The sequence below is a fragment of the Elephantulus edwardii genome, unplaced genomic scaffold, assembly GCF_000299155.1.
Source record: "Elephantulus edwardii isolate Elephantulus edwardi_28Jun2011 unplaced genomic scaffold, EleEdw1.0 scaffold00039, whole genome shotgun sequence".
NCBI lineage: Eukaryota > Metazoa > Chordata > Mammalia > Macroscelidea > Macroscelididae > Elephantulus > Elephantulus edwardii.
The window spans coordinates 19,094,318-19,106,684 of NW_006399789.1; the positions used below are offsets into that span (position 1 = coordinate 19,094,318).

The window sequence follows — 12,367 nt, forward strand, 5'->3', positions numbered from 1 at the left end:
ACAGAGCAAGGAGACACTACATGGTTCAAAATCATTGACTATGCAAAGGCTTTTGACAGTATGGATCACAGTAAGCTATGGCTGACTCTGAGAAGAATGGGAATCCCAGAACATTTGATTGTGCTAATGCGAAACCAATACTTGGACCAAGAGGCAGTCATCAGAACAGAGCAAGGAGACACTACAAATCAAGAAGAGGTTCCCTCAAGGATGTGTTCTGTCTTCATACCTTCTCAATCTGTATGCAGGACAGATCATCCCAGAGGCTGGGCTGTATGAAAAGAAATGTGGCATGAGGATTGGTGGAAGAGTCACGAACAACCTGCGTTATGCAGATGACACAACCCTGCTTGCTGAAACTGAGGAGGACCTGATGCGTTTGCTGCCGAAGGTAAGATTCTGCAGCCTTTAATACAGATTAAAACTCAACATCAAGAAAACAAAGATTCTCACCACTGGGCCAACTGGCAGCATCAGTATGGATGGTGAAGAGATTGAGAGAGTTAACAGTTTTAATTTACTTGGTTCCACAGCTAAAACTCTTGGTAACAGCAGTCAGGAAATCAAGAGTTGAATTGCTTTAGGAAAGTCAGCTGTGAGATACCTCTCAAGAATACTGAAGAGCAATGACGTCAGGCTGGAAACTAAGGTGCACCTGATCTGGGCTATAGTCTTCTAAGCAATTATATGCTATGTATCAGAGAGTTGGAAAGTGAATAGGGATGACAGAAAGAGAATCGATGCCTTTGAGCTGTGGTGCTGGGGAAGAGTGTTGACTGCTAGGAGAACAAACAGGTTTGTCCTAGAGAAGGTGAAGTCGGAATGTTCCTTGGAGTCAAGGATTCTGAAGCTTCGTCTGACATACTTTGGGCATATTGCAAGGAGGGACTTGTCCTTGGAGAGGTACATCATGTTTGGCAGAGTGGAGGGGCGGCGAAGGAGAGGAAGACCTTCTGGGAGATGGATCAATTCTGTGACTGGAGTGGTGGGAATAAGTGCGCTGGAGATGACTAGGTTGGCACAGGATAGGGTGATGTTTAGAGCTCTTGTACATAGGGTCACTATGAGTAACAAATGACTCAATGGTACACAACAACAACAACAACAACATAGTAATGAACACATTTAAACACTGATGGTCACAAGAACGAGAACCAGAAACATATGGGAGATATAGAAGACTTTTCTGGAGAAAATCTAAAAAGAAATATTTGATATAAAAAGAAGAAGGTCTGATAAATTACCTGTCTAAAATAACCTGATAAATGTTAATTTTATAAGTAAATTTATGAAAGTCAACCCATTTTTCATGAATATTCTGTTAAGTACAAATTGTCTTGATGGGGTTAGTTTTGTTGTTGTTAGGTACTGTTGAGTTGAGTTGAGTCATAATGACCATATGAACAATAGATCTGAATCCTGTCCTATCATGTGCCATCCTCACAATATCTGATATACTTAGCCCATTGCTATAGTCACTGAGTCAATCCGTCTGGTGTGGGTCTCCTCCCTTTCATTGACCCGTCACCTTTCCAAGCACGATGTCCTTTTCTAAGGTACAAATTGTCCTAGCAACATGCCAAAGTAGGTGAGATGAAGCTTTAACAACTTTGCCTTCAAGGAGCACTCTGGTTGCACCTTCCCTAAAACATATTTGTTTGTTCTTTTGGAAGTCCATGAGATAGTCAGTACTCTTCTGAAACACCACTGCTCAGAGGCATCAATTCTTCTGCCATATTTATTCACTGTTCAGCTCCCAGATGCATAGTAAGTAACCAAAAAAGATCATGGCCTAAATCAGATGTCCCACAGTCCTCAAACTAACCTTACTGTTCCTCAATAATTTGGAGAAGTCCCTGATAGCAGACTGTCCTAGCACAATACTCTTCATGATCTCCTTAAGCTAGTGCAAAGTGAATTGACTGTGGATCCAAATAAATCACTGACAGTTTCAATCTTTTTTTCCATCTACCATGATCTGCCTATAGGTTCAGGGGTGAGAATAGTTTTCTTGATGTTGAGATGCAAGTCATATTGAAGTCTGTATTGTTTAATCTTCTGCAGTAAGTGTTTCAAGCCCTTCCCACTTTCAGCAAATAAGGTTGTGTCATCCACATAACGTAGGTTGTTGGTGAGTCTTCTTCATTGACTCGCCAAATTCCTCTCCATTGAGCCCAGATTCTTGAATAATTTGCTCTGCATACAAATGAAATAAATATGGAGAAAGGTTGCTACCCTGGTCACACATTTCAAAATTTTAAATTATGTAGTGTTCTTTTGATCTGTTTACACAACAGCCTTACAATTGGGGTATAGGTTTCAAATGAGCAAAATAAAGTGTTCTGGGACACCGATTTTTCCCCCAATATTAGCCATAATTTGTTATGAACCATATAGTCAAATGCCTTTGCATAGTCCATAAAACACACTCTTCTGATATTCTTAGCTCTCAGACAGGATGATCCTGACATCAGCATTGACATCCTTGGTGCCATGCCCTTTTCTAAATGGAGCTTGAAATTCTCACAGTTGTCTGTATGCTTTTGTAGCCATTTTCAAATAATCTTTAGTACTATTTTATGTGAGATTAATGATATTGTTGGATAATTTCCACATTCTGTTGGATCTCCTTTCTTGGATTTGAAACAAACATGGATCCCTTTCAGTCAGTCAGCCAGGCAACTGTCCTCTAATTTTCCTGGCATAAATTGGTGAGCACACCCATGGTTGCATGATATGAAACATGTCAACTGTCATCTCATGAATTTCTGGGGCCTTATTTTTTTGTCAATGTCTTTAATACAGTTTGAACTTCTTTCATTACCACAGGCTTTTGATCACATTATACTTCCTGAATTACTTCAGGGTTAGCCAGTTCCTTTTAGTACAGTAATTCTGTGGATAGCTCAAGATAATATTTTGGTTCTCAGAAGCTTGTTTTAAATTTCTTTAGCCTGGATTTGAACTACACATGAGTAATTAATGATCTGTTTCACAGTCATCACCAGGTCTGGTTTTGATTGTTGATACTGAGCTTCTCCAATGGTTCCTCCACAGATGTAATCAATATGACTCCAATGCAGTCCATCTGGTGAGGTGCATATGTAAAGTCATTGTTTGAACAGAAGTTCATAAAAAGACAAAGAACCAATAAAAAAAATTAAAAAAAAAAAAGACAAAGAACCTTCCTTACAGAACTGCCAGAGATAAAGCCTTCCCTTGAGCGAGTGTTTGGCATTTGGACTTGGAGCCTCCTAAACTGAGACTCGTGTGTTAGTTTGTGTTTTAAGGGAATGATCTGCCTATTATTATTTTCTTTATAGCTTAGTTATCTATATTGTTGCTTGTTTTAACATTGTTCATATTACTACAGCACTTGACTGTTTGCTGTACAGACTTAACCTGAGGGTTGCTCTGATACTTAGAGCTGTGCCACAGTGTGTCAAAGGCTCAAAGGGTAACGCATGATAAATAGGTTTTAGTAGAGCCCTCCAATTAAAACAGACTGGGAGGAAGGACTGTCCACCTACTTCTCAAAAAGTAAGCCTCTGAAACTATGAACAATAGAGGAACAGGGATAGATACAGTATCAGAGGAGAGCTCAGATTAGAATTCAGTTAAAGTAAGGAACAGTAGTTGGAAACATCCTTTAATAATTGGAACATGGAATGTACGAAATATGAAGGTTAAAAAATAGAAGATGTAAGAAATGAAATGGAATGCATGAACATGGACATTCTAGGCATTAGGGAGATGGAAGGTACTGCTTGCCTTGGCCAGTTTGCATCAGATAATCACTTGATATACTACGCCTCGAACGTAAAAGAGAAGATGAATGGTGTTGCATTCATAGTTATAGTGCAGCTTCTTACCGTGAGGCTGTCAGGCCACCAATACAAACTGTAATAATTACTAACAACTGCAAATTTTTTTTTCATACAGGGACATAATTAGGATGTATCTTCAGGAATTAATAACTGAAAATGCGTAATAAATTCACTGTTTACTTAAAGATTGGAGAGACCCCTTGAAGAAAGGCTTTATTATCCATGACCAAACTTGCTTTTAGGTGCTGTTGAGTCCAGTATGACTCACAACCACCTGATGACCAAAAGATCTCAACGGTGCTCAATTGTGCACTGTCTTCACACTCCCTAACACACAAGAGCTCATTGTGGCAGTTTCCGTGTCAATCCACCTGGTTGAGGATCTTCCTCTCCTTATGATATGCAAAGCTCCCTCATCCTTGCCTCCAAAAGAGCTCTCTGACTGAGCCTTCTCCAGGAGGAAGTGGAAGCTGCATTGAAGGCATTTGCAAGCTAAGACCCCAGGAATTGAGATAACAATTGACTGGTTTCAATTAACAGATGTACGCTGGACGCGCTTACCAGTCTAGGACCAAACTGTTGTTGTTGTTGATTGCTGTCGAGTTGGGTACTACTCATAGCAACCCTATGAACAAAAGGCCTGAAGCCCCTCTATAACTATTGTCATTTATCAAAGTTCACAGAGTTTTCAGAAGCATGCTGTTTAGGAAGTGGATGCCACACCAGCTTCCTTTAGCTCTTTCTCTAAAATCGTATCATTTGATTCATATTCATGCAAAGATTCAGCCATCTCTCTTTGCAAATTTTCTGGATCATGAGTACAATCCTGCACAAACATAATTTCTATTCTTATCAAAGCCCATACTCATTAAAAAACATACGGAGTACATTTCTCCTACCACTTACATGAGGTTATGTGTTAGAAATGACTATATGGTAAATAGTTCCTCTATTTCAATGAGCAATCTTTCCCTCCACAAAGCACTCTGACTGCACTTTATCCAAGATATATTTATTCTTTTGGCAGTCTACGGTATGGGTATTTCGTACTCTTCTCCGATACCACAGCTTAAAGGCATCAATTCTTTTTTCTTTCATCCTTATTCATTGTCCAGCTACTAGGAGCACAGCAAGTGACCAGAGACCATGGTATATATCAGAGACAATTTAAAGTCTCTAAAAACCCACTGGATGGTCAGCTATAGCTCAGCTCTGACTTAACAGCACACATTAACAATCCAAATTGAATTATTATAGGAAATAGGTAATTAAAAATATTTCATAGCTCAGTGCTTCACAAAATTCATTCTGGTTCATTTTTGTTTCAAAATATATTGCATACAATTTAATATGCCTTTTAATTTTTTTGACCTTGTTATACACTTTTTCAAAATTACTAGTGTAATTAAATTTTTTTTAACGCTATGTACAATTGTATGGGGCAAGAGCCTTGGCAACACAAGGGTTAAGCACTGCTGCTCCTAAGATTAAATTCTTAAATTTCGTGCACAACACTATTATTGTTGTTAGGGGCTGTCAAGTGGCCTCTAACTCACAGGGACCCTTTGTGACACAGAAGGAAACTCTGTCCAGTTTGATGCCACTATAATCTCTTTCGTGTTTAAGCCAATTGTTGTAGTCACTGATTCAAGTCATGTCATTATTGGTCTTGCATTGCAAAGAATAAGAGCTTTCCAAGCACGATGTGCTTTTCCAGGGGCTCCAGAGCTAGCCCTTCATAACAACATGACCAAAGATGAGAGGTAATCGCACTCCATTGCTTCAAAGGAGCGCTCTGGCGGCACACTTCTTCCAAGACAGTTATGTTTACTAATAGATCTAATCCAGATTGTAACAAACAAGCATTTTTAAACATATAATTTCCATATTTGATGTTGTTTTTTAGTTTGCAACTGTTTATTCATTTGTCATCAGGCTTTGTCAGTCTTTTGTTGTTTTTGATTACCGTCGACTTGTGCACAACTCAGCAACTCTATGAACAAAAGACCTGAGGCTTTTCTATAACTATCATTTCTACAAGTTCATAGTTTCCAGAAGCATGTGGGTTAGGAAGTAGATGCCACTCCTGCTTCCAAACCTGTCCTAAAACTAGTATCTCCAACAATCACTGTGCACTATGGGCAGCCATTATGGCATTTGAGATCCCAATGGTACAAGGTTCAGCACCAAAGCAAACCCAGGTTACCAAAGCACAGCAAATTGACAGAAGAGTGCTGTATGATTCAGAAGAATATTCCTCAAAAAATAGTAACAAAGCAGTTTGATGCTGATTCAGTTATTCCACTACTTGCCATATACCCTGAGAATATGAGAACTGAGGTACACTGTATAGCATCATTATTCACTGTGTCAAGAACATGGAAACAGCCCAAATGTCCAACCACAAATGAATGGATTGAGAAATTATGGTACATTCACACAATGGAACACTATTCAGCACGCAGGAGCAATAACCTTGTAAATTACTACCTAACTTGCGAGGGACTGGAGAGCATTATGTTGAGTGAACTAACTCAGTCCCACAAGGATAAATATTGTATAAGATCATTATTGTAGAATGTAAGCACTAGGATCCAGGAGTGGTGGGAGAGGCTGGAAGCAGAGGTGTGTGGATGTACAGAGGGAAGAGGGTACGAATCATTGTATTGTATGATTTGATGGGTGGGGGGGTGAGGGAAATGGAAAGAATTTGTTAAAATTTGTATTAGAATTTTTAAAATAAACTAGTAAAAAACAAAGATTAAAAAAATAGTAACAAGGGATTAAAACATATACAAGGGCTCTCCAAGAGGTCTTGTTGACTTATTGACTCTAAATAAGAGGCTTAAAACAAAACAAAACAAAAAAACCCAAAGAATAGAATATCAACACTCAAATATTTCACAATGACCCTCAGCCAAAACAAGAGAGCCTATCAAACAGAGTGCAGTCGCTTCACACAGTCTCCAAAATGGAGACAAGGGCTTGGTCTTAAATGCAGGTGTCCTCCTGGAGGTCTTGTTGACTCTAAATAAGAGGCTTAAATAAAAACAACAAAACCACACAGATCTCCAACCAAAATAGAGCACCATCGTATAAAGTTCAGCCACTGCATCCAAATCCACAGAAGACAAGTGTTTGGCATTACATGTGGTGGTGGTAAAGTGCCATCGAGTATTGACCCTATACAAATGACTTTAAACTGTTCTATAGCTATTGCCCTTTCTCTAAGTTCATAGAGTTTCCACAGCTGTATTTAGGAAATGGATGAAACTCCTGCTTTCAAGACTGTCTTAATCTGTGAGCTCTACCAGTGTCAACCACATGTTACCTTTATGGCACTTGATAGGACAATGGCAAAATATTCTGTATAATAGCAACCCAAAGTTACCTCAATACAGAGAAATGACACAGTAGTGCTGTACCACTTAGGAGTGTTCATTTCAAAAACAGTTAAAACCAGGTCCAAGGGCCATAGACCCTCGGCCTAAATGAAATTTTAAAAGGCCCATGCATCAGATTCTCATTGGTTCTGAACAGGAGCCTTCTTGCCAACAACAACAACAACAACAACAAAAAAAAAAACACACACACACAAAAATAAAAAACAAAAACCTGATCCAAGCCTGCCCCCATCCAACATAGAAAGACTCACCTCCAAAGCTACACAAATTTTAAAAGGCCACAGGCCCACGCATTAGGCTCTCATTGGTTCCTAACAAAAAGCATTGGGCCAGCTAAAAAACTGATTCAGAGCCTAACCCCATCCAACACAGAAAGACTTACCTCCAAAGCCACATGAATTTTAAACATCTTCGGTGTTGCAGACATAATATGAAACATGATAATGGAAGATATGATTACATATAAGCAGAAAGAAAACCTTGTTAATCCACTAGAATGTCTCACATTAAATTAGAATATTCAAATGAAATTTAAAATACAAAGGTAAACAAGAGCTTTCAGAAGGTTTGTAATAAAAATTGAAAGTATATTTGTAGAAGACTATGAGGTCCTCAAAGTAATAGTAAATATTATTCTTATTAAATTGCTAAACCTCCAGATTTAATAGTCTTGAATACAAACATTCTAAAACAGAGCAGGAATAGTGATGAGGTTAAACCATTTCTTTTCATAAGTATTTGGTAAATAATTATTTCTGAAAATAGGTTCCAACCTCACCATCAGTAAGGGACAATGGGAAGAAGGTCTTTGGCTTACATTCAGCAAGGGCCTCTAGACTAATAAGTATTCATGCCCACCCATTATTACTATACTACACTGCTCTGTGAAATTTGGCTTCAGATATTGTTAATCATCTCAGCATTCAAAAAGTCTCCTTCAAAAGTCCAGCTGAAGGGGCAGACTGATTCATGTGGCTTAAAAATATCCTTCCCAGACAGAACTTGTATTTTATCAAAGGCATAAGAAAGTAGTATAAGAAGACATTGGGCATATTTAGATTCTGTGGCGCTCACATCGACATTGGCCTGCATATTTTTTTTCTTCACTTAAAATCATAGCAAATTCAACAGCAAGACAGTATAGAATATTGAGGATACTTATTTCCTGAAGATTTTTCAGATAAATGGAAGAGACAAGGTGAAATGCCATAGAATAATTCCTTGATGCAAGATAAATGAGCAAGCCTTTAGACATAATAGCACCAAAAGGAGAAGCAGGGAAAAGTCACACTTCTGATGCCGTGGTTGTTAGGTGCCATTCAGTTGACTACAACTCATAGAAACCCTAAGAATAACAGATCTGAACAATGTCTCATCCCTCAGCATTCTGTCAAATCTCTGAAAAGCTCTAGCCCAATTTTATAGCCAACTTTGTAAATCCATCTTGTTGGTGGTCTTCCTCTCTTTCTCGAACCCTCCCCTTTTAACAGTGCCATACTTTTTTCACCCTCAACCCAAACTCCACAGATTTTATAATATACTATAATAACCAAAATTGCACTGGTGATGCAGTGGTTAAGGGCTTGGCAGCTAACTGCATATTCAGTGGTTTTGAACTCACCAGCTGCTCTTTCAGGGGTGTAAGACTTAGTCATCTGTTTCCACAAGGATTTTAGCTAAAGAAGCCACACAGTGCAGTTCTACACTACCTTAGAAAGGTAGAATTGATGATAAAAATATGCTGATGTGGTTTTTTTTAAACCTCTCACAATATGTATCTAGGAAAATGAGATCCAAGTATTGTAAACATGAGATGATAATTTAAAAATAATTTTAGAATTTTCTTTCTGTATCACTTTTTTCTTGTGGTCCTTACATTTTCTGATTATAAATAAATTTCTGATTCTGGCATTAGAATATAGAGACTGAAATACACATATTAAAACTTATTATATTGGTCATGTCACAGGTATGTTGTTGTTGTTGTTATGTGCAATTGAGTCACCTGCCGTACAACAGCCCTAAATTCTGCTCTGTCCTGTGCCGATCTCACTGTCTCTGATACACCCATCACAATTACCTCAGTCACTGAATCAATCCACTGCATAGAGGGTCTTCCCCTCCTGCGCTGTCCCTCCACCCTCCCAAGCATGATGTTCCTCTCTAAGAACTGGTCCCTCCTTACAACATGTCCAGAGTATGTAGATGAAGCCCCAGAATCCTTGCCTCCAAGAAGCAGCCAAGTTTAACCCTCTCCAGGATGAATCTGTTTGTTTTCTTAGCAATACTCTTCTCTAGCACCACAGCTCAAAGGCATCAATTCTCCTTCTATCCTCCTTAGTCATTGTCCAACTCTCTGATGCATAGTAAGTGATTGCAAAGACCATGGCCTGTATCAGACGCACCTTAATCTCCGCAGAGACACCATTGCTCTGCAGTACTTTAGAGAGGTCCCTAAAAACAGACTTTCTTATCACAAAATGTCTTTTCATTTCCTGGTTACTAGTGCCAAGAGTGTTGACTGTGGAACGAAGCAAAATCTGTGAACCATTTCATTCTCTTAACCATCCATCCTGATGCTATCAATTGGTCCAGTGGTGAGAATCTTTGTCTTCTTGATATCGAGCCTCAATCCATATTAGAGGCTGCAGTCCTTGACCCTCTGCAGCAAGAGCTCTAGGTCCTCCTCAGATTCAGCAATCAGGGTTATATCATCTGCATATCACAGATTGTTGATAGAGCTCCCACCAATCCTGATGCTGCATTTCTCCTCATAGAGCCCAACCTCCCGGATGATCTGTTCTGCATATAGGTTGAAAAGGATGGAGACAGGACACATCCCTGGCGTGCACCCTTCACAATTTTGAACCATGCAGTGTTTTCTTGCTCTGTTCTGACTACTGCCTCTTGGTCCAAGTATAGGTTTCACATTAGCACAATCAAGTGTTCTGGGATTCCCATCCTTCTCAGTCATCCACAGTTTGAATGGTACACACAGTCAAACGCCCTTGCATAATCATTGAAGCATAGATAGACATTCCTCTGGTACTTCCTGCTTTCAGCCAAGATCCAGCTAACGTTAGGTACAATGTCCCTAGTACCACGACCCCTTCTAAACCCAGCCTGGACTTCTGGCAGTTCTTTGCTGATGTGCTGTTCCAACAGTTTTTAGATGATCTTAGTAGAATCTTGCTTGCATGTGAAATCAGTGATATTGTTCTATAGTTTCCACACTCTGTTGGGTCACCCTTTTTTGGGATGGGAACAAATATAGATCTTGGCACAAGTTGGTGAGCATGTCCAGCATCTGTTAGCTGAAATACTTTAGTTGGTATTCCACTTATTCCTGGGGCCTTATTTTTTGCTATTTCCTTCAAAGAAGCCTAAACTTCTTCCTTCATCACCATAGGCTCTTGCTTATATGTTCTTTTATTAAATTCTTATGTGTCTTCCAGTTCCTTTTGATACAGTGACTCAGTATATTCCTTCCATTTTCTTTTAATACTTCCTGGATCATTTAATATTCTGCCTAAACCATCCTTGATTAAAGGAACTCGAGGTTTGAATTTGTTCATAGTAAAATATCTGAAAATATATATACTGAAATTTTAACATATGTTAACAATGAAAAGAACAAGAAATAAAATAGGATTCTTTATTACTTAATATCATTTTTTCTTATTTTGTAGTCAGCTGGTTAAAAAGTTGTACTTCCAACCCAAAGCCAGATGGTTCATTTCTACCAATTACTCCTTAAGAGAAATGTGGGCAATCTCCTCCTGTGCAACTTACAGCCTCTGCAAACCCACTGAAGGATCAGTTATGAGTTAGTTCTGACCATAGAACAAAAACTTGTCTTTACTTGGGCTTGGTGTCCTACTTTCAAGAAGCTGTGCTGCACTCCTGAAAGCATACGGTTCAAATCCACCACCTTCTCCATGGGAGAAGGATGAGCAATCCCCTCCCGCACGATCAACTGCCTCTGAAAACCCACCAGAAAGCAGGTATGGGTCGATTGCAACTCGATGATACACAAGGTCAACAATTAAACATGCCATTTAAAAACATCAAATATATGATTATTCATCCCATGAAGAGATTTTCACAATGAGTCTCATGTCAACTAACAGAAGTAAAGGGTCCTCTATGCCACCACTCATCCCTGTTTTGCTGCTTTGGTTTTAGTTTTCAGAGGGTTTTGTGTTTTTGGTTTGTTTTATGAGTCTTTGATTCTTAGAGAGTGTCTGATTCTATGTAGTCTTGGCATAGATGCTAGTCTATTATAAAGTTTTCTCAAAAGACAGTATCAGAATGGTTAGAGACAAATTTATAACAGATGAAACTCCAGTTTTAAATGCTGTGGAATGAATGTATCACTGAACTACATGTCTTTTCAATTGAAACAAAATAACCCAAGAGAGCTTTTGCATTCCTTGGATGCATGCCTATCATCTAAGACAAGTGTGTATGCAAACTGTTAATTTCTAAATTGCTTTAAAATGTACAAAGGACATGTACATACAATATCTTTTTCAATATCAAATTGAAGTTGGAGAGCAGAAGATGTAGGAATCTTAGGCCAAGAAGACACACTTAATTTCACAGAGAAGTAGAATGTAAGAAGTTCTACACAATACAAGTAACACTTTTGGTAATATACCTCTATTTTTGTTTTTACTTCTTAGTTTCAATGCTGTGCACTTTCCATTTGATCACAACAACTTCTGTGACTAGGATGCTCTTCTGGTATATTCTGTAAGGAGTTTTCCTGCCAACTCAAAGGTTTGTGGTTCAAATCCACCAGCAGTTTCATGGGAGAAAGATGTGTAATAGTCCCCCAGGTGACATACAGCCTCCAAAAATTCCCTGAAGGATCACTTGTAAGTTGGTTCTCACACAAACGCAATGAGGTATTTTTGAGACTTCCTTGACAAGAATTTTTTTTCTCTGAAATAGGCACAGAATAACTTCAGTCATCTGTTTAGTGTATATATTTTCTTTTTTTTTTTTGCATCTTAACCTGCTGCACACAATGGAATTGCCTTTTAAAAAATTTTTAAATAAAATTTTGATTTTATACTGATTTACTTACAAAATCCACATACATTGTTTTAAACACTGGATCTTTTCCATTTC

General features: G+C 38.6%; 1 protein-coding gene across 1 annotated transcript in view; it reads right to left on the reverse strand.

The window, feature by feature from the left end:
• Nucleotides 1-12,367, reverse strand: part of LAMA2 (laminin, alpha 2) — a 746,602-nt gene that overhangs the window by 633,099 nt on the left and 101,136 nt on the right. The window lies entirely within an intron of this gene.